The sequence below is a fragment of the Simochromis diagramma genome, unplaced genomic scaffold, assembly GCF_900408965.1.
Source record: "Simochromis diagramma unplaced genomic scaffold, fSimDia1.1 OVJJ01000097.1, whole genome shotgun sequence".
NCBI lineage: Eukaryota > Metazoa > Chordata > Actinopteri > Cichliformes > Cichlidae > Simochromis > Simochromis diagramma.
Window position 1 is genome coordinate 105,805 of NW_024387319.1, and position 24,675 is coordinate 130,479.

The following is a 24,675-nucleotide window of genomic DNA, read 5'->3' on the forward strand; positions in this document are numbered from 1 at the left end:
GGAAAAAAAGTTGGCGTTCATCCTCCAGCTTCATTGTGCTAATGTTATGCTAACATAGCTGTGTCGCTAGCAATCACGTAGCACAACATTATATATCAGGTAGTCAGACTTCAGTAACCCCTCAAAGGCCACTGCTGTTTAGTTTTCTGTCTTCGTTTATGTTGGAAGTGATAGCAGAGCTGTACGTTTGAATTAGTTTCAAAAATCTCTTAGAACATGTCATGTTTAGGTGTAAACTAGCGAGCTAACTTCCTGTTAACTTCTATCTCTGTTAAATTTAATAAATTCTGTTTTCATGGATGCATCGATGTAAAACTTAATTGTTACACCCGATAAAGCAGCAACGCTGATGATTTAATTAAAGATGAAAGAATTTAGACAGTTTTTAACTCTTAGTATTCGTTTGACTTTGGGACCTGAAGTTGACGGAGTTTTGGGCCCAGATTACTCCGCGAAGCTTTTCACTACGGCAGCTATAATGCTCTGATTATCCATCAAGCTGTGCGGCTTACCAAAGTTGTACTAAAACATTTTTTTAACAGATTTCTGCACGCAGAAATCGGTTCGAGGTCAGTAAGCACAACCAGAATTCATACATAAGGCACACTCTCGATTTTTGAGAAAATTAAAGGATTTTTAGTGTGGAAAATACGTTATACAGAAGAAAAGAATATATCACGATATATATTGTTACCGCACATGCTTCAAATTATATCACCTTATGAATTTTAGGCCATATCGCCCAGCCCTACTCAGTGGCCTTTTCCCTTTCAAGTTCTTGTAGGCAGCTGATGACTTTCTTTTTGTAGTTGCTCCTGGGATTTCACCTTGAAGCTTCATAGTAGAGATGTGCAAAGCAGCCAGTATCTGTATTTGTATTTATTGAGGGGGGAAAAGTATTTGTATTTGTATTTGAGTAAAATTCAAGCTGGGCATAAAAATCAATTTTTTGTGTTACGCTTGTAATTAATGTTATAGTGTAAGTATTCTTTAATCGTATCCATTATAGCAACTATGGATAGGCAGTATTAGTTGATTTTTTTCTTTCCATAAATCCAGCAATGAACATGTAACGTCACTGAAAAGAAAATAACATAACAGCCATTGCCTCAACCATGGTTAAACCAACAACTAAGGTTAACCTTAGCATAGGTTGAAATACCTAAGTAACCTAAATGTACCATATAGCTCGCACAAGTGCATACATTCGACACAATCATTGTTTTAACCTTCTTTACCGAACTTTATCGTTACTCTGTCAACAGCCTGTTGTCTAAATTACCAAGCTAACAGAGCTACGTAAACAGAGTGAACATAAGAGCACCCGAATGCAGATGTCAATAGTGCAGCGTAATGAAATAATCTCCCGATCTTCGCGAAACCTATAAACTGCCTCCAGAACACAGTTAAGGTCCAAAAAATCTATTGAACAAAAATAGTGATGCAGTTCAGTGTTTTTTTCGCTCAGCCGAGCCGTCTCTGTCGCTGTGTGGAGCAGCCTGTGTTAGTCACCTCTTTCACACGTCACTCACTCATCCAGTACTGTTCTGCAGTCTCTCAAGGAAACTCAGCTGTTTCATATAAAGTTTTCCCTTGTTCCCAAATATAAATATTTTTTAAGTATTTGTTCGAAATAAATATTTGTAAAAAAAATTAATTGTTTTTTTTTTTTTGGTTTTTTGTGTGCCTTTCCGAATACTGTATTCCAGTTCTGCTCCACCCCTCCTTCATAGGTATTGTTACTGAGGAGTGTAGTAATGTTTATTTGCTCTGCTTCTTCTTGCCAGGGATAAAATACATATCTATACTTTTGTGTCCCAGCTGAGTAACAGGAGGAGAAGAGTCTGGTGGAGCAGCAGAGGAACAGTTTCAGCCATTTGGACTCAGCTCAGCCACTACAGAGGAAACAATGACTTCAACACAGGAGGTGAGAAAAGTATCTCAGCTACACTGTTATTGAAACTGTGTGCACAGCTGGTTGTTAACAGCAGCTTTATCTTTTCCATCCTGGGCTCCTCCACACATACAGAAGCTACATTCACAAACAAAAACCACAGAAGTTACAAGAAAATACAAAGATCATATTTTATCAGCACACATTGAAACAACAACATCATCAGTTGAACTCACAATATTTTTATGACATAAAAGATTTTCCCCTTTGACAAGTCTTATTGTAGCACATCATTGTAGTGTGAAACTATCACCAGAAGGTGGTGGTAACACACCTACAACGTGTTTCTTGACCTCTTTGATTCCACTAATGGAGGCAGTTTCAGTTTGTTCCACGACTGCATTTCACTCACTGCCTCTGTTTGTATCTCTGTCACTGCAGGACCAACATGGAGCGAGAAGTCAGCGCTCTCAGGAGGCCGACAAACCTCACAGAAGAAAGGGAGAGAAAACATACAGCTGTGATGAGTGTGGGAAGAATTTTGCCAGGGCTGAACACCTGAAAACACACCAACTCATCCACAGTGGAGTTAAACCCTACAACTGTGATTTGTGTGGAAAATCTTTTACCCGGCCTCAACACCTGAAAACACACCAACTCGTCCACAGTGGAATTAAAGCGTACAGCTGTGACTTGTGTGGAAAATCTTTTACCTGGGCTAAAACCTTAAAAACACACCAACTCATCCACAGTGGAATTAAACCGTACAGCTGTGACTTGTGTGAAAAATCTTTTACCCAGGCTGGAAACTTAAAAACACACCAACTCATCCACAGTGGAATTAAACCGTACAACTGTGATTTGTGTGGAAAATCTTTTACCCGGCCTCAACACCTGAAAACACACCAACTCCTCCACAGTGGAATTAAAGCGTACAGCTGTGACTTGTGTGGAAAATCTTTTTCCCAGGCTCCATACCTGAAAGCACACCAACTTATCCACAGTGCAGTTAAACCCTACAACTGTGATTTGTGTGGAAAATCTTTTACCCAGCCTAGAGACTTAAAAAGACACCAACTCCTCCACAGTGGAATTAAAGCGTACAGGTGTGAGTTGTGTGGAAAATCTTTTTCCCGGGCTCCATACCTGAAAGCACACCAACTTATCCACAGTGCAGTTAAACCCTACAACTGTGATTTGTGTGGAAAATCTTTTACCCAGCCTAGAGACTTAAAAAGACACCAACTCATCCACAGTGGAATTAAACCGTACAGCTGTGACTTGTGTGGAAAATCTTTTATCCAGGCTGAACACCTGAAAACACACCAACTCATCCACAGTGGAATTAAACCGTACAGCTGTGAGTTGTGTGGAAAATCTTTTATCCAGGCTGAATGCCTGAAAACACACCAACTCATCCACAGTGGAATTAAACCGTACAGCTGTGAGTTGTGTGGAAAATCTTTTACCCTGCCTGTAGGCTTAAAAAGACACCAACTCGTCCACAGTGGAGTTAAAGCGTACAGCTGTGATTTTTGTGGAAAAACATTCCGCCGTATAGAGTCACGAAATCTACACTTACGCAGTCACACTGGACATAATGTTTATTTCTGTGATCAGTGTGGAAAACTCTTTACAAGGAATGTACATTTACAACAACACATGTTTACCCACAATGAGGAGAGACCTTATAAATGTGACCTGTGTGATAAGACTTTCAAATCTCCAAAGTCCCTGAGAGGACACCAAAAGATCCACACCAGAAAGTAACTCTACAAGTGCAGTTACTGTGAGGTATGTATTTATATTATTATCTTCTTATTTTAGACTGAGTGTTTGGAACAAGTCAGATCAGTAAACTTATGGAGTTATATTGGATGAACTGATTGAAAAAATGTGTTATTTTCGTCCAGTAAGCTGAGTGTTATTAGTAGAAGCAAGTATCACAGTTGTTATAGGTTAATAAGACTAAGGCTCACCTTTTCTCTAATCAAAATAAAAAAGTAAACAGAAAACAAAGAAACAAAAACATAAGAAGAAGAACTTTATTTATGAAGTGCTTTCAGACAAAGTTCTGTACAGCTATTTAAAAATAAAGAAATAAATAAAAGTGATGCATAGCAATAAAAGTTAAAAACAATAATTAAGATGTGTAGGATAGGGTGAACTAGTGGGTCTTCAACTTAGCTTTAAAAACCTTCACAGAAGCTCCACTAATATCTTGAGGGAGGTTGTTCCACAAAAACGGGGCAGGAAAAGGAAAAAGCACGCTCCCCCAATAGTTATTTTTCTGGCTCTAGGAACTTTTGAATGACCAGAATCCTGGGATCGGAGAGCATGGGATGGAACATAAGGGTTCAAAAGATCAGAGAGGTATGAAGGTGCCAAACCATTTAAAGCCTTGTAGGTGAGCAGCAGGACCTTAAAATCTGTCGAACCTCACAAGGTAGCCAATGAAGTGATTTCAATGCAGGGGTATTGTGCTCAAATGTTCCAGTTTTAGTTCAAATGTGAGCAGCTGCATTTTGCACCATCTGTAAACCTCTAAAACCTTTCTTTGGTAGCCCAGAAAGGAGAGCGTTACCATAATCGATACGCGAAGACACAAATGCGTGGAGAAGAACCTCTGCAGTGTAGTTTGATAAAACTTGTCTGATTTTAGCTATGTTCCTCAAATGACAAAAGGCGGTCTTTGTTGTCTCTTTTACATGAGACTCGAAGGAGAGCGCCATGTCGAACCACACGCCCAAGTTTTTAACCTTGTCCCTGCAATTTATGACATAGTCATCAATTTTCAAGATTCAATTCAATTTTATTTATATAACGCCAAATCACAACAACAGTCGCCTCAAGGTGTTTTATATTGTACAGTAGATTCTACAATAATAGATACAGAGAAAATCACAACAATCATATGACCCCCTATGAGCAAGCACTTTGGTGACAGTGGGAAGGAAAAACTGGTACTGTAGAAAACTTATACAGTACCAGTGCTTGTTGCTGTTCCTCTACATCAAATACATTAAATTGGGAGATGCTCTTTGTTTCAGGCGATGTTCAGGATAAAAATGTTGAAGGAATTCCCTGACTTACTGTGTTTGTGTCTTTGTTTAGAAGCAGAGCGACACAGATGGATCCAATTCTCAACCCTGTCATCACTGTGGTGGTGGGAAAGAGTTTCACTGTGACCTTTGTGGAAAAACTTTCAATTACCAGAAAGCCTGAAAATACATCAGCGTAGACACACTGGAGACAAAATGAACTACTGCAAAGAATGTGGGAGAGGTTTCTCCAAACCAAGTGAATTAAAACGACATGAAGTCATTCACAGTGGGGTTAAAAAGCACGTGTGTGACCAGTGTGGGTCATCCTTCACCACTGCAGGTTACCTGCATAATGAGTCCACACAGGAGAGAAACCATACAACTGTAGACACTGTGACAGAAGTTTCTCATATTCAGGGACTCGTGATTGCCATGAACTTCGACATATTGAAGTGAACTTAATAACAGTGTGACAAGAGCTTTAAGAATCTCAGTTTATAATCCGAACATAAACGATCCCTCACTGTAAATAAACTTTCACTGTTACCAATGTGCAAAAACATTCACTTCATTATCTGCTCTGTGCAAACATCAGCGCGATCCTGCAGGACGGACTGCACTGGATCACAGTGAATCTGAAGAGACAGAAAGATCCTCTTCTGGTTTCAGGGTCAGACTTACAAACCAGATCAGGCTCCACAGAGTTCAGATGGAATCTCCTGTAAAGAGTGTCAGCTGATGTCACACTTGGATCTCATGAGGTAGCTCTGATGTTTGGACTTCAATTCAGGAAGAAATAACATTCGAAATGTTGTTGTTGTTTTTTTGTTGTTTTCTTCCCATGACTGAGCTCGTAATGCCTATTAGTCGTATTAAACTAAATTTTTTTAATTTAAATTAATTCAAATTCTATTATTTCTTTTTGGACCCTCAGAAAACACCAAATTCTTTTTACATGTAGATAGATGCTGGATGCCGGTAGAGTTACGTATTCTGAATACTTTGGATTACTTAATATATTTTCATGCCTATTACAACTATATGAATGTACTATTGCTATGTGATTTATTACTATTATTGAAGGCCACTCGCCATACCAATACCAACTAATTTTTAAATCTTAATGTAAAATGAGTAACAGTAGGGTGGACATTAGGTATGGCTTTTTGCAGTGATCTTGCATAGAAAACAACTTCTGTATCAATAATATGTTTTCCTTTTGTCTACTTTGCGGCTCTGATTTCTGGACTTGCATCAATAATCCTGAATGTTACATTTGGGAAGCTGCAAGTCTTTTACTTTTTTTATTTTATTTTTTTATTCATTTATTTTTTTACGGATTTTGATTCTCCAAAATGTTATCGCTGTCACGTTTAAATGGTTTTCCCATTGGGACACCGTATTCAGTAGTAGTTGTTGTTATAGATATTGTTTTACCTTACAGTTAACTGATATTGTATAAATACTTGAACTTAACTATTGTTTTGATCTTCTGGCTGACTGGTGTTTTCAATCGTAATACGGTAGAGGTGGGGGGGGATCGATACAGCACAGCATCTTGATATTTTGCGTTGTGATCTTGTCTCAATACAGTGACACCAAACATCGATATTTATTAAAGAAAATAAAATACTCTGGGAATTACTCTGGGAATACAATGAATAAGGGAGCTCATCTTATAAGAGGCCAACTTTCTGCAAACAGTTGCGCTCTGACTTGAAGTGACTGCAATCACTTTGGGAGAGATTGTTGCAGGTTTTAAATAAATGCTGCCTTATTTATAAATGCAGACTAAATGCTACCATGTTTTCATCAGTTTGGTGTTAGGCTTGGTCAGTGAGCACTGCTCGAGGGGACTCGACTCACCGGGTTGGTTAGTCAGTTGCCGTTAATAGACTTACATTAGTTTATGTTTGCTAACTAAAAGCAGAACTCACTGGAATATAAAGACACTAGAACTAGAAATCAGTCTAAGGGGGGGTCACTTTTATGCTGCCTCTGACTTCAACAATACGTTTAAAGTTAACCTGAGGGTATACAGTCTACTTTAACTCTCTATCTTTTAAGCAGTAAGTGGTTCTTCGTTGGGAAAATCTCCCGCTTACAGTGGCTTGCAAAATTATTCGGCCCCCTTGAACTTTTCCACATTTTGTCACATTACAGCCACAAACATGAATCAATTTTATTGGAATTCCACGTGAAAGACCAACACAAAGTGGTGCACACGTGAGAAGTGAAACAGAAATCCTACATGATTCCAAATATTTTTTACAAATAAATAACTGCAAAGTGGGCTGTGTGTAATTATTCAGCCCCCTGAGTCAATACTTTGTAGAACCAGCTTTTGCTGCAATTCCAGCTGCCAGTCTTTTAGGGTCTGTCTCTACCAGCTTTGCACATCTAGAGACTGAAATCCTTGCCCATCCTTCTTTGCAAAACAGCTCCAGCTCACTCAGAACCACTTCATAAAGTGGTTGTTCAGGTTTAAGCAGTGGGAGGCGAAAACCTAATATATCCATAAGTGATGGCTTAACCTTCTGCATTCAAGTATAAGTTTGTCTAAGTCCGCCATTGTAGAAATTCATTGCACCGAAAGAAAAACGTGCACAGTGTGACGTCAAAATAGGCGCACACCTTTGACGCTGCGTTTTCTCAGTTTTCCTCATCCACACGTAAATGCAAAAACTTGAGTTTTCGAAAATATCCACCCTGGCAGGCGTTTTTTAAAATCTCCGTTTTCAGCGAACGAAAACGAGGTTTACGTGTGGACGAAAGGTGTAAACGCATAGAAAAATCTGCGTTTTCAAAAATACCCTGGTACGTGTGGACGTAGCCTTATTCATTATTCAAGGCACAAACAGAAAGTCATGTACACGTGCAACGTAAAGGTGAGCGTGCAACGTAAAGGTGAACGTGCAACGTAAAGTTAGGTGAGTGTGCAACGTAAAGGTGAGTGCAACGTAAAGGTGAATGTGCAACGTAAAGGTGAATGTGCAACGTAAAGGTGAGCGTGCAACGTAAAGGTGAATGTGCAACGTAAAGGTGAGCGTGCAACGTAAAGGTGAGCGTGCAACGTAAAGTCACGTGGACATGCCGCGTGAGCATTCGAACTGAGTCTAAAGTTTTCGTGTGCGAATTGAAGCGGGTGCTCTCCAATCATCAAAAGTAACAAAGTCATTGAACACATTTATACAGTTACCTTTACATTTACCAATCATATATCACAGATTTACACTTTTTTTTTTTTGTAGTATGCAAAAAGGCAAAGACAGAGCGACAGTCTGGGTCAATGGTGGCCGAGGCGACGGCAAGGCTAACAAAGGAACCCTCGAAGCGTTAGGCTAGCTTTGTAACAGAATATAACAGAAAAGTATGAAACTCCAGCTGAGTTGTAAGATGAAAAGTGGACACAATTTCGGGCTCCCACATTTTGTCAGAAACTGTACATTAACGAGTTTTTTACTGTTATTCAAATGCAACTGTGGAAATAACAAATAGAAGAAAATTCATTCATTCTTACCTTATACTAATCGTGGTGCAGGCCAGTGCAGTGCATGAACTGATGCCTTCTCCGGTCAATTCCGCTGAGAGTAAATCTAATGTCCCGCTCTACTGTACAAGACAATGGTTACCTGGAGGGATGTACCACTGTGAGAGGGGTGCTGCGGAATAGTCCAAGTGATCGCTGCTTTAATTTCCCGCTCAACTATACATAAATTGCAGGTCGACACGATTTTTCAAAGCTGGTGAACTAGACCAAAGTCATTGATAACAAAAGAACAATAAATCCACTTTCTCCTGTACTTTATACCCGCTCAGTTGCAGTGCAGTTTAATGCACTACTAGAAATCGATGGCTTTTTGATGGTGTCCGGCGCGGAATGATGGTCAACTATAAATAGACGTTTTCTACACATTGTTGTTGTCACCTGGTCGACTACAAATAGATCAAATATCAATGACAAAAAAACAACGGTAAATCAACATCATTTCAACGTCCCTATAGTAAGACCATGGGTTTACCACAGTATTTCAATGTTGTTACAACAGTGACATTTCAACCCTGACCATAACGACGGATTGGATGAAAAATCAACATCGATTCAATGTCGTCTTGCTATCTGGAATCTTTTGATTGGTCGACATGGTACATTTTTTGACCATTAGGAAAGGGTGGGGTTTTTTGGTTTTGTCTTCGCTCACAGGTGGAAAGTGCTTTATGGCATTTTCCTTATGAAACACAGTTTTTACCGTTTCTTCCCGCAGTAAATATAAACAATGATAGTATTCAGGAAGAAAACCAAATATTTCATATATTTTTAACATAACTCTGGTTTTACGTGGCCGATCAACACAATTTAAAAACTCCATCAACGCTGTCATAGCCTGATACCACAATTTTTCTTAAAAATGCCAGCCAAGTGCCAATTGCTTTACACGTAATAGAGGATTTCTCAAAAGGGTCTGGATTGGTCCTAAACTTAAATAAATGTCAATTATTGCCTGTCAAAGAGTGTAATGTTCAGAGTATTTGTAATATAACAGTTAAAAATGAAGCAACATATTTAGATCTGATTATCTGCATAGATCCAAAAGACAGAATTTTACTAAATTGTCCCCCAATTATTAAAAAATCTCAAACCAAATTAAATCAATGGTTGCAGAGAGATTTAAGTTTAAGAGGAAGGGTATTGCTCTCAAAAGCAGAAGGTCTGTGTCGACTGACTTATGCAGCAATTTCTCTGCATGTGGACGGCAAAACTTGTAAGGATATCGACCGAATGCTCTTCAACTTGCTCTGGAAAAACAGGACACATTACATCAGAAAAAGTGTATTGATGAATGACTATGAACACGGTGGTCTCAATGTTTTGGATTTTACTACTCTAAACAATACATTTAAGATTAATTGGGCTAAACATTTTCTTAAAAATCCGGTATCCATTTGGAAGTTTGGTGGTCTAAGTTATCTTAGGTTGTGATTATAATATAGATAAGCTTCCAGAAAACCTTTCGATGCTTCACAAACAAGTTCTATTAGCTTGGTCCCTTATATATAAACACAACTTTACACCCCATACGTATTCAATTTGGAATAATAGGAACATAGTGTATGAAAATAAATCATTATTTTTTTCTAGGTGGGTTGAGAAACGGATTGTTTTAGTGAATCAGCTGTTTAATCCTAATGGGCAGCTTATGTCCTATTCAGAATTCTTAAACACCTATAAATTTCCAGCCACACCCAAAGATAATGCCATATTTTTTGATGCAATACCTACAGGTATTATAATGCTTTTTAAAGGTATTCAACCTTGCATATCATCTGTTTCTCTCCCCAACCCTTTAGATTCACACATAGGAAGAATCTGTCTGACAAACCGTAGTAAAAGTAATAAGAATATCCGTGCTTTGTTCCAGACAGAATCTCTAACTATTCCACATGTGGTCTCTTATTGGAATTTCTTTGTCAGTGACATTAACTGGAAAAGAGTATGGACAATTCCTAACAAGTATCTGGTAACGAATAAAGTGAAGGAAGTCTCATTTAAAATACTGCATAAATTTTATCCTGCTAATCATTACGTGACAAAGTTCAAAAGGGACATAAATGTGAACTGTGGATTTTGTGGAAGCCATCCTGAGACTGTGCAACACCTTTTCTGGATCTGTTCATACGCTAGAACATTTTGGAAAGACTTCAGTAGATTCATTGCTGGACATCTCTATAAAGACTTTACTGTGAAATGGGAAAATCTTGTATTTTGTTTCTTTCGAAGGCAAAAAAAAGAAGATGCTTACTTTATAATAAACTTGTTAGTTATCTTAGCTCAATTTTATTTTCACAAATGCAAATACAGTAACAAAAAACCTAATTTTAAACATTACTTTAATGATGTTTTATGTTACATAAAATTGATTAGTGGATCACTCAACAAAAAGGCTATGAAAACTATTACTATTTGTAGTAATTACAAATTATTTGAATGTTTGTAATTCTTTGTATCACACCCTCTGGCATATATTAATTTTGTTCTGGTTGTATACACGTTCTGTATACTGTTTCTTAATAAAGTTTATTTAAAAAAAAAAAAAAAAGAGGACGCGGCTCATGAATTTGGACACCCCCCAAATGTCGCTTCTGAGTCACGTGACCGCACAGCAACGAATCACAGCAGAGCAGAAAATGGGGCGGAGCAAAGCAAGTGTGCAAGAGAGGAGTCGAGCAGAGAGAGCTGCTTTTTCATGAAACGGGAGTAAAGTAGTGAAGTTAGAGGAGAGAAACAAACTAAAGTATCGATCATAAACCACTACCAACGTCCTGATCGATATCTGCATCGATCTGCCCACCCTTGTCTCCTGGATCGTAGCTGCGATCAGCGTGAACCACGTGGGTCTCTGCTCCCTGATCTGTTTCCTGTGTTTGGAAAGAGTTGCAGCTTCATCGCAGAGTTTCTCTCGGTTTGTGGGCTCATCTAAAGGTAAGCACCGAGCTAACTTTACTGTGAGTTCAGTTCATGTTGAGTTTAGCTCCTGAATGAGGTCTTCTGCTGCTCTCCTCGGTGTCTGTTCACAGTTTATTGTGAACACGTTGAGAGAAGAGTGAGAGAGTGTTTGGAGAAAAACACCAACTAACCATTAGCTCAGCATGCTGGGAGAAGTTGGAGCAGGAAAGTCTTTTCATTGTCCCTGCAGCTGTTTTTCTGCCTGCACCAAACCTCTACAGCCTCATTTCTATTTACCGCGTTGACTACATCCACGATTAAAAGACCTTACGCCCCTACAGCGTTATGTACGGTTCAATGTGTGCTCGCTATTCATTGTGCCTTTAGGTGCAGCTGCCCGTACTCACAAAGAAAGTTTTGGTGTGATTCTCCTTTGCTGAGATCAACATGTCTGAAACAACTTTTTTTGTGTTTTTGATGCAGTGTTTTCTATAATTCCGTCATAATGGTTTGTATGAGCAGTGAAACGTGTTTTACCAAACTTAAAGAAGTCCAGCCGCTTTCTTGTAGAAATTGTTGAACAACATGACACTAACATTACATTTTCCATTTGTATTGTTGCGAGCCTTGTATACCGATAAGATAAATAGATAAGACGAGGCCAAAAAACTGTGATGCGCCCACATTTTGGAAGAGCTGCACGTGTTTTACTGAATCAGGAGACAGACACACACAGTGCAGTGCGGACTTAAATCCACATGTGGCAGCACTGAAAGTAAGAGAGACCTTTAACCTTTGAACCTGTCCCTTATAGAGAAGGAAAACAATCACAAAAGTACCCAGTAGGGCTGCACGATTAATCGTTAGAAAATCGCGATCTCGATTCATACTTATGTGCGATCTCATTTCCAAATGACAACGATTCAAAAAAACAAACAAACAAACTTATAAATTCGTAAGTATGTAATATATCAGTGTGTATTTTCTGTTTCCCTTTTAGATGTTGTCAAACATGAACGCTGTCACAGATGGTCTTGGTGATGTGTTAAATAAAGGAATTTTGTGTTATAATGGAGCACCACCTAATGTGTGTGGGATCGTTATAGGAATGTGGTCAATTGGGGTCCTTAGGGACTAGTAAAGCACTATACAAATACAGGCCATTTACCATTTTACCATTTTTATTACATTTTAATTACATTTGCAGATTGTTTCGGTGGAGTTTAATAAACTCGGCCGTCTACATCGGAGTATATTCTCGAGCATCTCACACTTCTGATAATCAGTTGTCTGCTTGACGTTTATTCAGCTGTGTAAAAACTATAACTTTAATCTCAGCCAAACCGATTTACTCAGGAACAAATAAAATACTAAAAAAAACCAAACAATAACATTTCTAAGTTATCCAAGTGACTCATATATCATGTTTAACTTGAGTAGTGAAAGACAACAAAGATGTTAAACGTTTATTTTGTGACCCAGAAAGAATAATAAGAGTTATATTAAAACTAACTGGCTGCTGCCATTGTAGGAAACTGAGCTTTTTTTTCTTTTTTTTTTGAAATATATACAGGGTGTAGCATCCCCTGGGTAAAGGTGGTGGTATGCAGGGAGCTCAGTGGTAGGGGTGGGCGATATAAACGATAGAAACAATATAAATTTGACCAACGATAGAGATTTTGACTATATCGCTCTATCGCGATAGCGCATGTTGATGATGTCATCAAGCTGCGCCTGTTTTGGTCGAAAGCATCGCAGCGGCTACAACCATTATCATCTGCAAATTATGCCAAGCGACAGTCATAGCAAAGAGATGAAGCCCTTTTGAAATATGGGGAAAGCCAAAAACTGCGCTTCCTCCACTTCCGTAACATTGATTCATTAATGTTGAATTCTCTCGCAGCTGCTCTGTTCCCATGTTGTTGCAGTATATTAATAACTAACCTCGTATTGTGGATGAATGATCTCAGTTGTTCTCCTGACTGAAGTTTGGCCCGTGTACAGCATCCTGCTATACGATTGCATTTGTCCCTGACCACCAGAATCCCTCACGTTAACTTTTAATGAGTGGAAAAAAAGTTGGCGTTCATCCTCCAGCTTCATTGTGCTAATGTTATGCTAACATAGCTGTGTCGCTAGCAATCACGTAGCACAACATTATATATCAGGTAGTCAGACTTCAGTAACCCCTCAAAGGCCACTGCTGTTTAGTTTTCTGTCTTCATTTATGTTGGAAGTGATAGCAGAGCTGTACGTTTGAATTCGTTTCAAAAATCTCTTAGAACATGTCATGTTTAGGTGTAAACTAGCGAGCTAACTTCCTGTTAACTTCTATCTCTGTTAAATTTAATAAATTCTGTTTTCATGGATGCATCGATGTAAAACTTAATTGTTACACCCGATAAAGCAGCAACGCTGATGATTTAATTAAAGATGAAAGAATTTAGACCGTTTTTGAGAAGATGGCGCCGGTGAGGTCGGCTGCCGTCACGACTGCTCCGACCACCTTTTCTTTGTCTTTGTTTTTTAAGTTAGTTTTCAGCATTTCTAAATCGGCAAAATCACCACCATTGGGTACATTAGGTATGACAGTGACACTCTTGTTTCTATTGGTATACAATGTACTCACAATTCGAAGTTTTTAACTCCGGATCCGAGCTGGCCGAGTGAGATCTTGAGGGAGAACAAAGGGAAGCGGCGGCGGCCTAGAGGGAAGCGAGCCGGCGTCAGGAACAGTCTGAGAGCTCGTGCACACCGCACACCTCTGCCTAGCATCCTGCTCGCCAACGTCCAGTCACTGGAGAACAAGCTTGACGACCTCAGGGCCAGGGTAAAGTTCCAGAGAGACATTCGGGACTGCAATCTCCTCTGCTTCACCGAGACATGGCTGAACCCAGCGGTGCCGGACCACGCCATCCAGCCGGCCGAGTTCTTCTCCGTTCACCGCATGGACAGGACACGGGACTCGGGGAAGTCAAGGGGAGGCGGCGTGTGTTTAATGGTGAACAACAACTGGTGCAACAGTGCGAACGTTGTTCCTCTCACACGCTCCTGCACACCAAATCTGGAACTACTGTCCATCATGTGTCGTCCTTTTTATCTACCTCGGGAATTTACATCGGTCATTGTAAGTGCCGTTTATATTCCACCACAAGCGGACACGGTCACCGCCTTATGCGAGCTGCATGAGGCACTCACACAGCACCAGACACAACACCGGGACGCTGCGCTTATTGTGACGGGGGACTTTAATAGCGCCAACCTCAAACGCGCAGCGCCGAACTTTTATCAACACATCACCTGCCCCACCAGAGGTGAAAGGACACTGGACCACTGCTACACTACGGTCAAGGACGGCTACAAGGCACAATCCCGCCCTCCTTTTGGCAAATCTGATCACGCCGCCATCTTCCTCATCCCAAAATACAAACAAAGGCTGAAACAGGAAGTTCCGGTTAAGAGGAAGGTCGCGCGCTGGATGGATCAATCGGTGGCCGCGTTACAGGATGCACTCGATGACGCAGACTGGGGCATGTTCAGAAACAGCTCCGATGATGATGTCAACATGTTTACGGAAGCGGTTGTGGGATTCATCGGGAAACTAGCGGATGATACCGTGGAGACAAAGACTATCACAACGTTTCCCAACCAGAAGCCGTGGGTGGATAAAACCATCCGCGACGCTCTGAGATCCCGCACCGCTGCCTACAACACGGGACTCAAGACGGGGGACATGGACCCGTACAAAGCCGCGTCATATAACGTGCGGAGGGCGGTGAAAGAGGCGAAGCAGCGCTACGGGAGGAAACTAGAGTCACAACTCCAACAGAGTGACTCTAGGAGCCTGTGGCGGGGACTAAGGACAATAACGGACTATAAAGCACCAACAACCGGTATGACGAACGCGGCCGTGACTCTGGCAGACGAGCTGAACACTTTCTATGCTCGCTTCGAGGCTGCAGCTAAGGACTCCAACGATGCTAGTGTTAGCGGTGCTAACGGCTGCAGACAGGAAGATACTGCCAGCACCGGAAACGTGCTCGTCATCTCCGAGCATGAAGTAAGGAGAGCCTTCAAGAGAGTGAACACCAGGAAAGCAGCAGGCCCAGACGGCATCCCAGGTCGTATCCTAAGAGACTGCGCATACCAGCTAGCTCCTGTGTTCACTGAGATATTCAACATCTCTTTATCTCAGTCGGTGATCCCCACATGCTTCAAAGAGTCCATCATTGTTCCTGTCCCGAAGAAACCCCACCCTGCTTCTCTCAATGACTATCGCCCTGTAGCCCTCACCTCAGTAGTGATGAAGTGCTTTGAACGCCTGGTCAGAGACTTCATCATTTCTTCACTACCAGACACACTGGACCCACTACAGTTCGCTTACCGTCCAAATCGTTCCACAGACGATGCCATCTCTCATCTCCTCCACACATCACTCACTCACTTGGACACTAGAAGGGGGAATTATGTTAAAATGCTCTTCATAGACTACAGCTCTGCATTTAACACCATAATTCCCTCCACACTCATCACCAAGCTGGAGCATCTGGGACTCAGCTCATCTATGTGTCTGTGGATCTCCAACTTCCTAACTGGCAGACCACAGGCAGTAAGGATGGGCGGACATGTCTCAGCCTCCACCACTCTCAGCACTGGAGCCCCCCAGGGGTGTGTTCTGAGCCCCCTGCTGTACTCTTTGTACACATATGACTGTGTGGCCACTACCAGCTCCACCACCATCATCAAGTTTGCTGACGACACCGTCGTGGTGGGCCTGATCTCTGATAACAACGAGACGGCCTACCTGAAGGAGATTAGGAATCTGGAGAACTGGTGCCAGAGGAACAACCTCCTTCTAAACGTCAGTAAGACAAAGGAGCTGATAGTGGACTTCAGCACTAAGCAGGAGAGGAACTACCAGACCCCTGTCATCAACGAGTGCCCAGTGGAGAGAGTGGACAGCTTCAAATACCTCGGCGTTCACATCACGCAGGACCTGTCATGGTCCTGTCACATCAACACCGTGGTGAAAAAGGCCCGTCAGCGTCTCTACCACCTCAGACGCTTGAGAGACTTCCAACTGCCCTCCAAGGTGCTCAGGAACTTTTACTCGTGCACCATAGAGAGCATCCTGACGGGAAACATCTTAACCTGGTTCGGGAACAGCACCATGCAGGACAGACGAGCTCTACAGAGGGTTGTGCGGTCAGCTGAGCGCACCATCCGCTCCGAGCTCCCTGACCTGCACTCAATCTACAGCAGGCGGTGCTGGACCAAGGCCAGGAAGATCGTGAAGGACCTCAGCCATCCCAACAACGGACTGTTCTCTCTGTTGAGGTCAGGAAAGCGATTCCGCTCCCTGAAGACCAACACAGAGAGAGTGAGGAGGAGCTTCTTCCCGCAGGCGATACGGTCTCTCAATCACACCACCACACAGTACTGACCCACACATATGGTTCTTACACACACTGGACATTCTGGACATTGTTTTCACTTCATTACTTAAATCACGCTGCTGTTATTGTGTATATGCTGCTGTTATTGTGTATATATTTATTTATATTTCTTCATACATTCTTATATAGTTCTATATTGTGTATTTTGTTGTACAGTTATTTTATTTTCAACTTTAATTTATATATTTTATCTTATTCTCCCAGTTAAATTTACCCTTCATTCTAATTTGTGTTGTACAGTTATTTCATTTTTAACCTTAATTTATATTTTATTCCTTCCTAGTTAAATTTACCCTTTTTAATTTTTCATATTTATTTCCTATCTTATTCATAGCCTTTTCCTTTTTTGTTTTCGTTAGGTCACGAGCAGTTGTCCAAGCATTTCACTACATATCGTACTGTGTATGACTGTGTACGTGACAAATACAATTTGAATTTGAATTTGATTTTAACTCTTAGTATTCGTTTGACTTTGGGACCTGAAGTTGACGGAGTTTTGGACCCAGATTACTCCACGAAGCTTTTCACTACGGCAGCCATAATGCTCTGATTATCCATCAAGCTGTGCAGCTTACCAAAGTTGTACTAAAACATTTTTTTAACAGATTTCTGCACGCAGAAATCGGTTCGAGGTCAGTAAGCACAACCAGAATTCATACATAAGGCACACTCTCGATTTTTGAGAAAATTAAAGGATTTTTAGTGTGGAAAATACGTTATACAGAAGAAAAGAATATATCACGATATATATCGTTACCGCACATGCTTCAAATTATATCACCTTATGAATTTTAGGCCATATCGCCCAGCCCTACTCAGTGGCCTTTTCCCTTTCAAGTTCTTGTAGGCAGCTGATGACTTTCTTTTTGTAGTTGCTCCTGGGATTTCACCTTGAAGCTTCATAGTAGAGATGTGCAAAGCAGCCAGTATCTGTATTTGTATTTATTGAGGGGGGAAAAGTATTTGTATTTGTATTTGAGTAAAATTCAAGCTGGGCATAAAAATCAATTTTTTGTGTTACGCTTGTAATTAATGTTATAGTGTAAGTATTCTTTAATTGTATCCATTATAGCAACTATGGATAGGCAGTATTAGTTGATTTTTTTCTTTCCATAAATCCAGCAATGAACATGTAACGTCACTGAAAAGAAAATAACATAACAGCCATTGCCTCAACCATGGTTAAACCAACAACTAAGGTTAACCTTAGCATAGGTTGAAATACCTAAGTAACCTAAATGTACCATATAGCTCGCACAAGTGCATACATTCGACACAATCATTGTTTTAACCTTCTTTACCGAACTTTATCGTTACTCTGTCAACAGCCTGTTGTCTAAATTACCAAGCTAACAGAGCTACGTAAACAGAGTGAACATAAGAGCACCCGAATGCAGATGTCAATAGTGCAGCGTAATGAAATAATCTCCCGATCTTCGCGAAACCTATAAACTGCCTCCAGAACACAGTTAAGGTCCAAAAAAATCTATTGAACAAAAATAGTGATGCAGTTCAGTGTTTTTTTTCGCTGAGCCGAGCCGTCTTTGTCGCTGTGTGGAGCAGCCTGTGTCAGTCACCTCTTTCACACGTCACTCACTCATCCAGTACTGTTCTGCAGTCTCTCAAGGAAACTCAGCTGTTTCATATAAAGTTTTCCCTTGTTCCCAAATATAAATATTTTTTAAGTATTTGTTCGAAATAAATATTCGTAAAAAAATAATTTTTTTTTGTTTTGTTTTTTTGTGTGCCTTTCCGAATACTGTATTCCAGTTCTGCTCCACCCCTCCTTCATAGGTATTGTTACTGATGAGTGTAGTAATGTTTATTTGCTCTGCTTCTTCTTGTCAGGGATAAAATACATATCTATACTTTTGTGTCCCAGCTGAGTAACAGGAGGAGAAGAGTCTGGTGGAGCAGCAGAGGAACAGTTTCAGCCATTTGGACTCAGCTCAGCCACTACAGAGGAAACAATGACTTCAACACAGGAGGTGAGAAAAGTATCTCAGCTACACTGTTATTGAAACTGTGTGCACAGCTGGTTGTTAACAGCAGCTTTATCTTTTCCATCCTGGGCTCCTCCACACATACAGAAGCTACATTCACAAACAAAAACCACAGAAGTTACAAGAAAATACAAAGATCATATTTTATCAGCACACATTGAAACAACAACATCATCAGTTGAACTCACAATATTTTTATGACATAAAAGATTTTCCCCTTTGACAAGTCTTATTGTAGCACATCATTGTAGTGGGAAACTATCACCAGAAGGTGGTGGTAACACACCTACAACGTGTTTCTTGACCTCTTTGATTCCACTAATGGAGGCAGTTTCAGTTTGTTCCAGGACTGCATTTCACTCACTGCCTCTGTTTGTATCTCTGTCACTGCAGGACCAACATGGAGCGAGAAGTGAGCGCTCTCAGGAGGCCGACAAACCTCACAGAAGAAAGGGAGAGAAGAAATACAGCTGTGATGAGTGTGGGAAGAATTTTACCCGAGCTCAACACCTGAAAACACACCAACTCATCCACAGTGGAATTAAAGCGTACAGCTGTGACTTGTGTGGAAAATCTTTTTCCCGGGCTCAATACCTGAAAGCACACCAACTTATCCACAGTGGAGTTAAACCCTACAAATGTGAGTTGTGTGGAAAATTTTTTACCCAGCCTGGAAGCTTAAAAACACACCAACTCATCCACAGTGGAATTAAACCGTACAGCTGTGACTTGTGTGGAAAATCTTTTTCCCGGGCTCCATGCCTGAAAGCACACCAACTTATCCACAGTGGAGTTAAACCCTACAACTGTGATTTGTGTGGAAAATCTTTTACCCAGCCTGGAAGCTTAAAAAGACACCAACTCATCCACAGTGGAATTAAACCGTACAGCTGTGACTTGTGTGGAAAATTTTTTACCCAGCCTGGAAGCTTAAAAACACACCAACTCATCCACAGTGGAATTAAACCGTACAGCTGTGACTTGTGTCGAAAATCTTTTACCTGGGCTAAAACCTTAAAAACACACCAACTCATCCACAGTGGAATTACAGCGTACAGCTGTGACTTGTGTGGAAAATCTTTTATCCAGGCTGAACACCTGAAAACACACCAACTCATCCACAGTGGAATTAAACCGTACAGCTGTGACTTGTGTGGAAAATCTTTTACCCAGCCTGGAGGCTTAAAAAGACACCAGCTCGTCCACATTGGAGTTAAAGCGTACAGCTGTGATCAGTGTGGTAAAGCTTTTGCTCACAGTACGTACTTACAGCGTCATCAAGTTACCCACTCTGGAAGCAAAGCGTACCCCTGTGATTTTTGTGGAAAAACATTCCGCCGTATACAGTCACGAAATATACACTTACGCAGTCACACTGGACATGATGTTTATTTCTGTGATCAGTGTGGAAAACTATTTACAAGAGATGCACAGTTACAACAACACATGTTTACCCACAATGAGGAGAGACCTTATAAATGTGACCTGTGTGATAAGACTTTCAAATCTCCAAATTCCCTGAGAAAACACCAAAAGATCCACACCAGAAAGTAACTCTACAAGTGCAGTTACTGTGAGGTATGTATTTATATTATTATCTTCATATTTTAGACTGAGTGTTTGGAACAAGTCAGATCAGTAAACTTATGGAGTTATTGTCATGGTCCTGGGCCATGTTGGCCCAGTATTCTTGGTTCCTTGTATTTTCGCTCCTTATTTAGGCCATGTTTTCTGAGGTGTCCTGTTGTGGTGTTCCCTAAGTGTTTTCCCTTTGTGACTCTTACCCCCTTTGTGCCCCTTTGTGTATTTATGAGCTCTCGCCTCTCTGTGTGTTTATTCCATGTTTCCCCCAGCCTGTTATGTCTGTGTTCTCCCCGTGCTCTCTCTCCTCCTGTCTGAACCTCTGTGTACTTCCTGTTTTACTTTGACAGTCTCTCGTCAGTATGCGTCATGTTGTGTTCACTCCTGCCCTGTCTCGTTATGTTTATCAGTGTCACCTGTGTTCCCCACCTGTGTGTAATCTCCCTGTGTTCTCTGAGTGTATTTAAGTTGTGTCTTCTGTCATGGTAGTTGCTGGTTCGTCTGTGTTGTTTCCCCTCGGTCTCCCTGCATCTTCGTTTCTGGTTTGTCTTATTAGTTTACCCAGTTTAGGTTTCTAGTTTCATGTTTTGCCACCCTTGCTGTTTGTATTGACCCACTATTATAAATAGACACTCACCTGCACCAGAACTGCCGCCCTTTTGGTCCTTACTACAAATCCACACGGCTTGCCCCGCAAACCGTGACAGTTATATTGGATGAACTGATTGAAAAAATGCGTTATTTTCGTCCAGTACGCTGAGTGTTATTAGTAGAAGCAAGTATCACAGTTGTTATAGGTTAATAAGACTTAGGCTCACCTTTTCTCTAATCAAAATAAAAAAGTAAACAGAAAACAAAGAAACAAAAACATAAGAAGAAGAACTTTATTTATGAAGCGCTTTCAGACAAAGTTCTGTACAGCTATTTAAAAATAAAGAAATAAATAAAAGTGATGCATAGCAATAAAAGTTAAAAACAATAATTAAGATGTGTAGGATAGGGTGAACTAGTGGGTCTTCAACTTAGCTTTAAAAACCTTCACAGAGGCTCCACTAATATCTTGAGGGAGGTTGTTCCACAAAAACGGGGCAGGAAAAGAAAAAGCACGCTCCCCCAGTAGTTATTTTTCTGGCTCTAGGACCTTTTGAATGACCAGAATCCTGGGATCGGAGAGCATGGGATGGAACATAAGGGTTCAAAAGATCAGAGAGGTATGAAGGTGCCAAACCATTTAAAGCCTTGTAGGTGAGCAGCAGGACCTTAAAATCTGTCGAACCTCACAAGGTAGCCAATGAAGTGATTTCAATGCAGGGGTATTGTGCTCAAATGTTCCAGTTTTAGTTCAAATGTGAGCAGCTGCATTTTGCACCATCTGTAAACCTCTAAAACCTTTCTTTGGTAGCCCAGAAAGGAGAGCGTTACCATAATCGATACGCGAAGACACAAATGCGTGGAGAAGAACCTCTGCAGTGTAGTTTGATAAAACTTGTCTGATTTTTAGCTATGTTCCTCAAATGACAAAAGGCGGTCTTTGTTGTCTCTTTTACATGAGACCCGAAGGAGAGCGCCATGTCGAACCACACGCCCAAGTTTTTAACCTTGTCCCTGCAATTTATGACATAGTCATCAATTTTCAAGATTCAATTCAATTTTATTTATATAACGCCAAATCACAACAACAGTCGCCTCAAGGTGTTTTATATTGTACAGTAGATTCTACAATAATAGATACAGAGAAAATCACAACAATCATATGACCCCCTATGAGCAAGCACTTTGGTGACAGTGGGAAGGAAAAACTGGTACTGTAGAAAACTTATACAGTACCAGTGCTTGTTGCTGTTCCTCTACATCAAATACATTAAATTGGGAGATGCTCTTTGTTTCAGGCGATGTTCAGGATAAAAATGTTGAAGGAATTCCCTGACTTACTGTGTTTGTGTCTTTGTTTAGAAGCAGAGCGACACAGATGGATCCAATTCTCAACCCTGTCGTCACTGTGGTGGTGGGAAAGAGTTTCACTGTGACCTTTGTGGAAAAACTTTCAATTACCAGAAAGCCTGAAAATACATCAGCGTAGACACACTGGAGACAAAATGAACTACTGCAAAGAATGTGGGAGAGGTTTCTCCAAACCAAGTGAATTAAAACGACATGAAGTCATTCACAGTGGGGTTAAAAAGCACGTGTGTGACCAGTGTGGGTCATCCTTCACCACTGCAGGTTACCTTAAAGTACATAAACGAGTCCACACAGGAGAGAAACCATACAACTGTAGACACTGTGACAGACGTTTCTCATATTCAGGGACTCGTGATTGCCATGAACTTCGACATATTGAAGTGAACTTAATAACAGTGTGACAAGAGCTTTAAGAATCTCAGTTTATAATCCGAACATAAACGATCCCTCACTGTAAGTAAACTGTTTCACTGTTACCAATGTGCAAAAACATTCACTTCATTATCTGCTCTGTGCAAACATCAGCGCGATCCTGCAGGACGGACTGCACTGGATCACAGTGAATCTGAAGAGACAGAAAGATCCTCTTCTGGTTTCAGGGTCAGACTTACAAACCAGATCAGGCTCCACAGAGTTCAGATGGAATCTCCTGTAAAGAGTGTCAGCTGATGTCACACTTGGATCTCATGAGGTAGCTCTGATGTTTGGACTTCAATTCAGGAAGAAATAACATTCGAAATGTTGTTGTTGTTGTTTTTTTGTTTTTTTTTTTTCCCCATGACTGAGCTCGTAATGCCTATTAGTCGTATTAAACTAAATTTTTTTAAATTTAAATTAATTCAAATTCTATTATTTCTTTTTGGACCCTCAGAAAACACCAAATTCTTTTTACATGTAGATAGATGCTGGATGCCGGTAGAGTTACGTATTCTGAATACTTTGGATTACTTAATATATTTTCATGCCTATTACAACTATATGAATGTACTATTGCTATGTGATTTATTACTATTATTGAAGGCCACTCGCCATACCAATACCAACTAATTTTTAAATCTTAATGTAAAATGAGTAACAGTAGGGTGGACATTAGGTATGGCTTTTTGCAGTGATCTTGCATAGAAAACAACTTCTGTATCAATAATATGTTTTCCTTTTGTCTACTTTGCGGCTCTGATTTCTGGACTTGCATCAATAATCCTGAATGTTACATTTGGGAAGCTGCAAGTCTTTTACTTTTTTTATTTTATTTTTTTATTTATTTATTTTTTTACGGATTTTGATTCTCCAAAATGTTATCGCTGTCACGTTTAAATGGTTTTCCCATTGGGACACCGTATTTAGTAGTAGTTGTTGTTATAGATATTGTTTTACCTTACAGTTAACTGATATTGTATAAATACTTGAACTTAACTATTGTTTTGATCTTCTGGCTGACTGGTGTTTTCACCCGTAATACGGTAGAGGTGGGGGGGGGATCGATACAGCACAGCATCTTGATATTTTGCGTTGTGATGTTGTCTCAATACAGTGACACCAAACATCGATATTTATTAAAGAAAATAAAATACTCTGGGAATTACTCTGGGAATACAATGAATAAGGGAGCTCATCTTATAAGAGGCCAACTTTCTGCAAACAGTTGCGCTCTGACTTGAAGTGACTGCAATCACTTTGGGAGAGATTGTTGCAGGTTTTAAATAAATGCTGCCTTATTTATAAATGCAGACTAAATGCTACCATGTTTTCATCAGTTTGGTGTTAGGCTTGGTCAGTGAGCACTGCTCGATGGGACTCGACTCACCGGGTTGGTTAGTCAGTTGCCGTTAATAGACTTACATTAGTTTATGTTTGCTAACTAAAAGCAGAACTCACTGGAATATAAAGACACTAGAACTAGAAATCAATCTAAGGGGGGGTCACTTTTATGCTGCCTCTGACTTCAACAATACGTTTAAAGTTAACCTGAGGGTATACAGTCTACTTTAACTCTCTATCTTTTAAGCAGTAAGTGGTTCTTCGTTGGGAAAATCTCCCGCTTACAGTGGCTTGCAAAATTATTCGGCCCCTTTGAACTTTTCCACATTTTGTCACATTACAGCCACAAACATGAATCAATTTTATTGGAATTCCACGTGAAAGACCAACACAAAGTGGTGCACACGTGAGAAGTGAAACAGAAATCCTACATGATTCCAAACATTTTTTACAAATAAATAACTGCAAAGTGGGCTGTGTGTAATTATTCAGCCCCCTGAGTCAATACTTTGTAGAACAAGCTTTCGCTGCA

General features: G+C 40.4%; 1 protein-coding gene and 1 long non-coding RNA gene across 2 annotated transcripts in view; one reads left to right on the top strand and one right to left on the bottom strand.

The window, feature by feature from the left end:
- Positions 1–24,675, bottom strand: part of LOC120717279 (zinc finger protein 708-like) — a 274,392-nt gene that overhangs the window by 33,185 nt on the left and 216,532 nt on the right. The gene's annotated exons all lie outside the window — the stretch shown is intronic.
- On the top strand, positions 2,734–24,108 carry LOC120717295. The gene is made up of 3 exons (XR_005692151.1): positions 2,734–3,000; positions 19,733–20,420; positions 22,377–24,108. It is a non-coding gene; the product is annotated as an uncharacterized LOC120717295 (long non-coding RNA).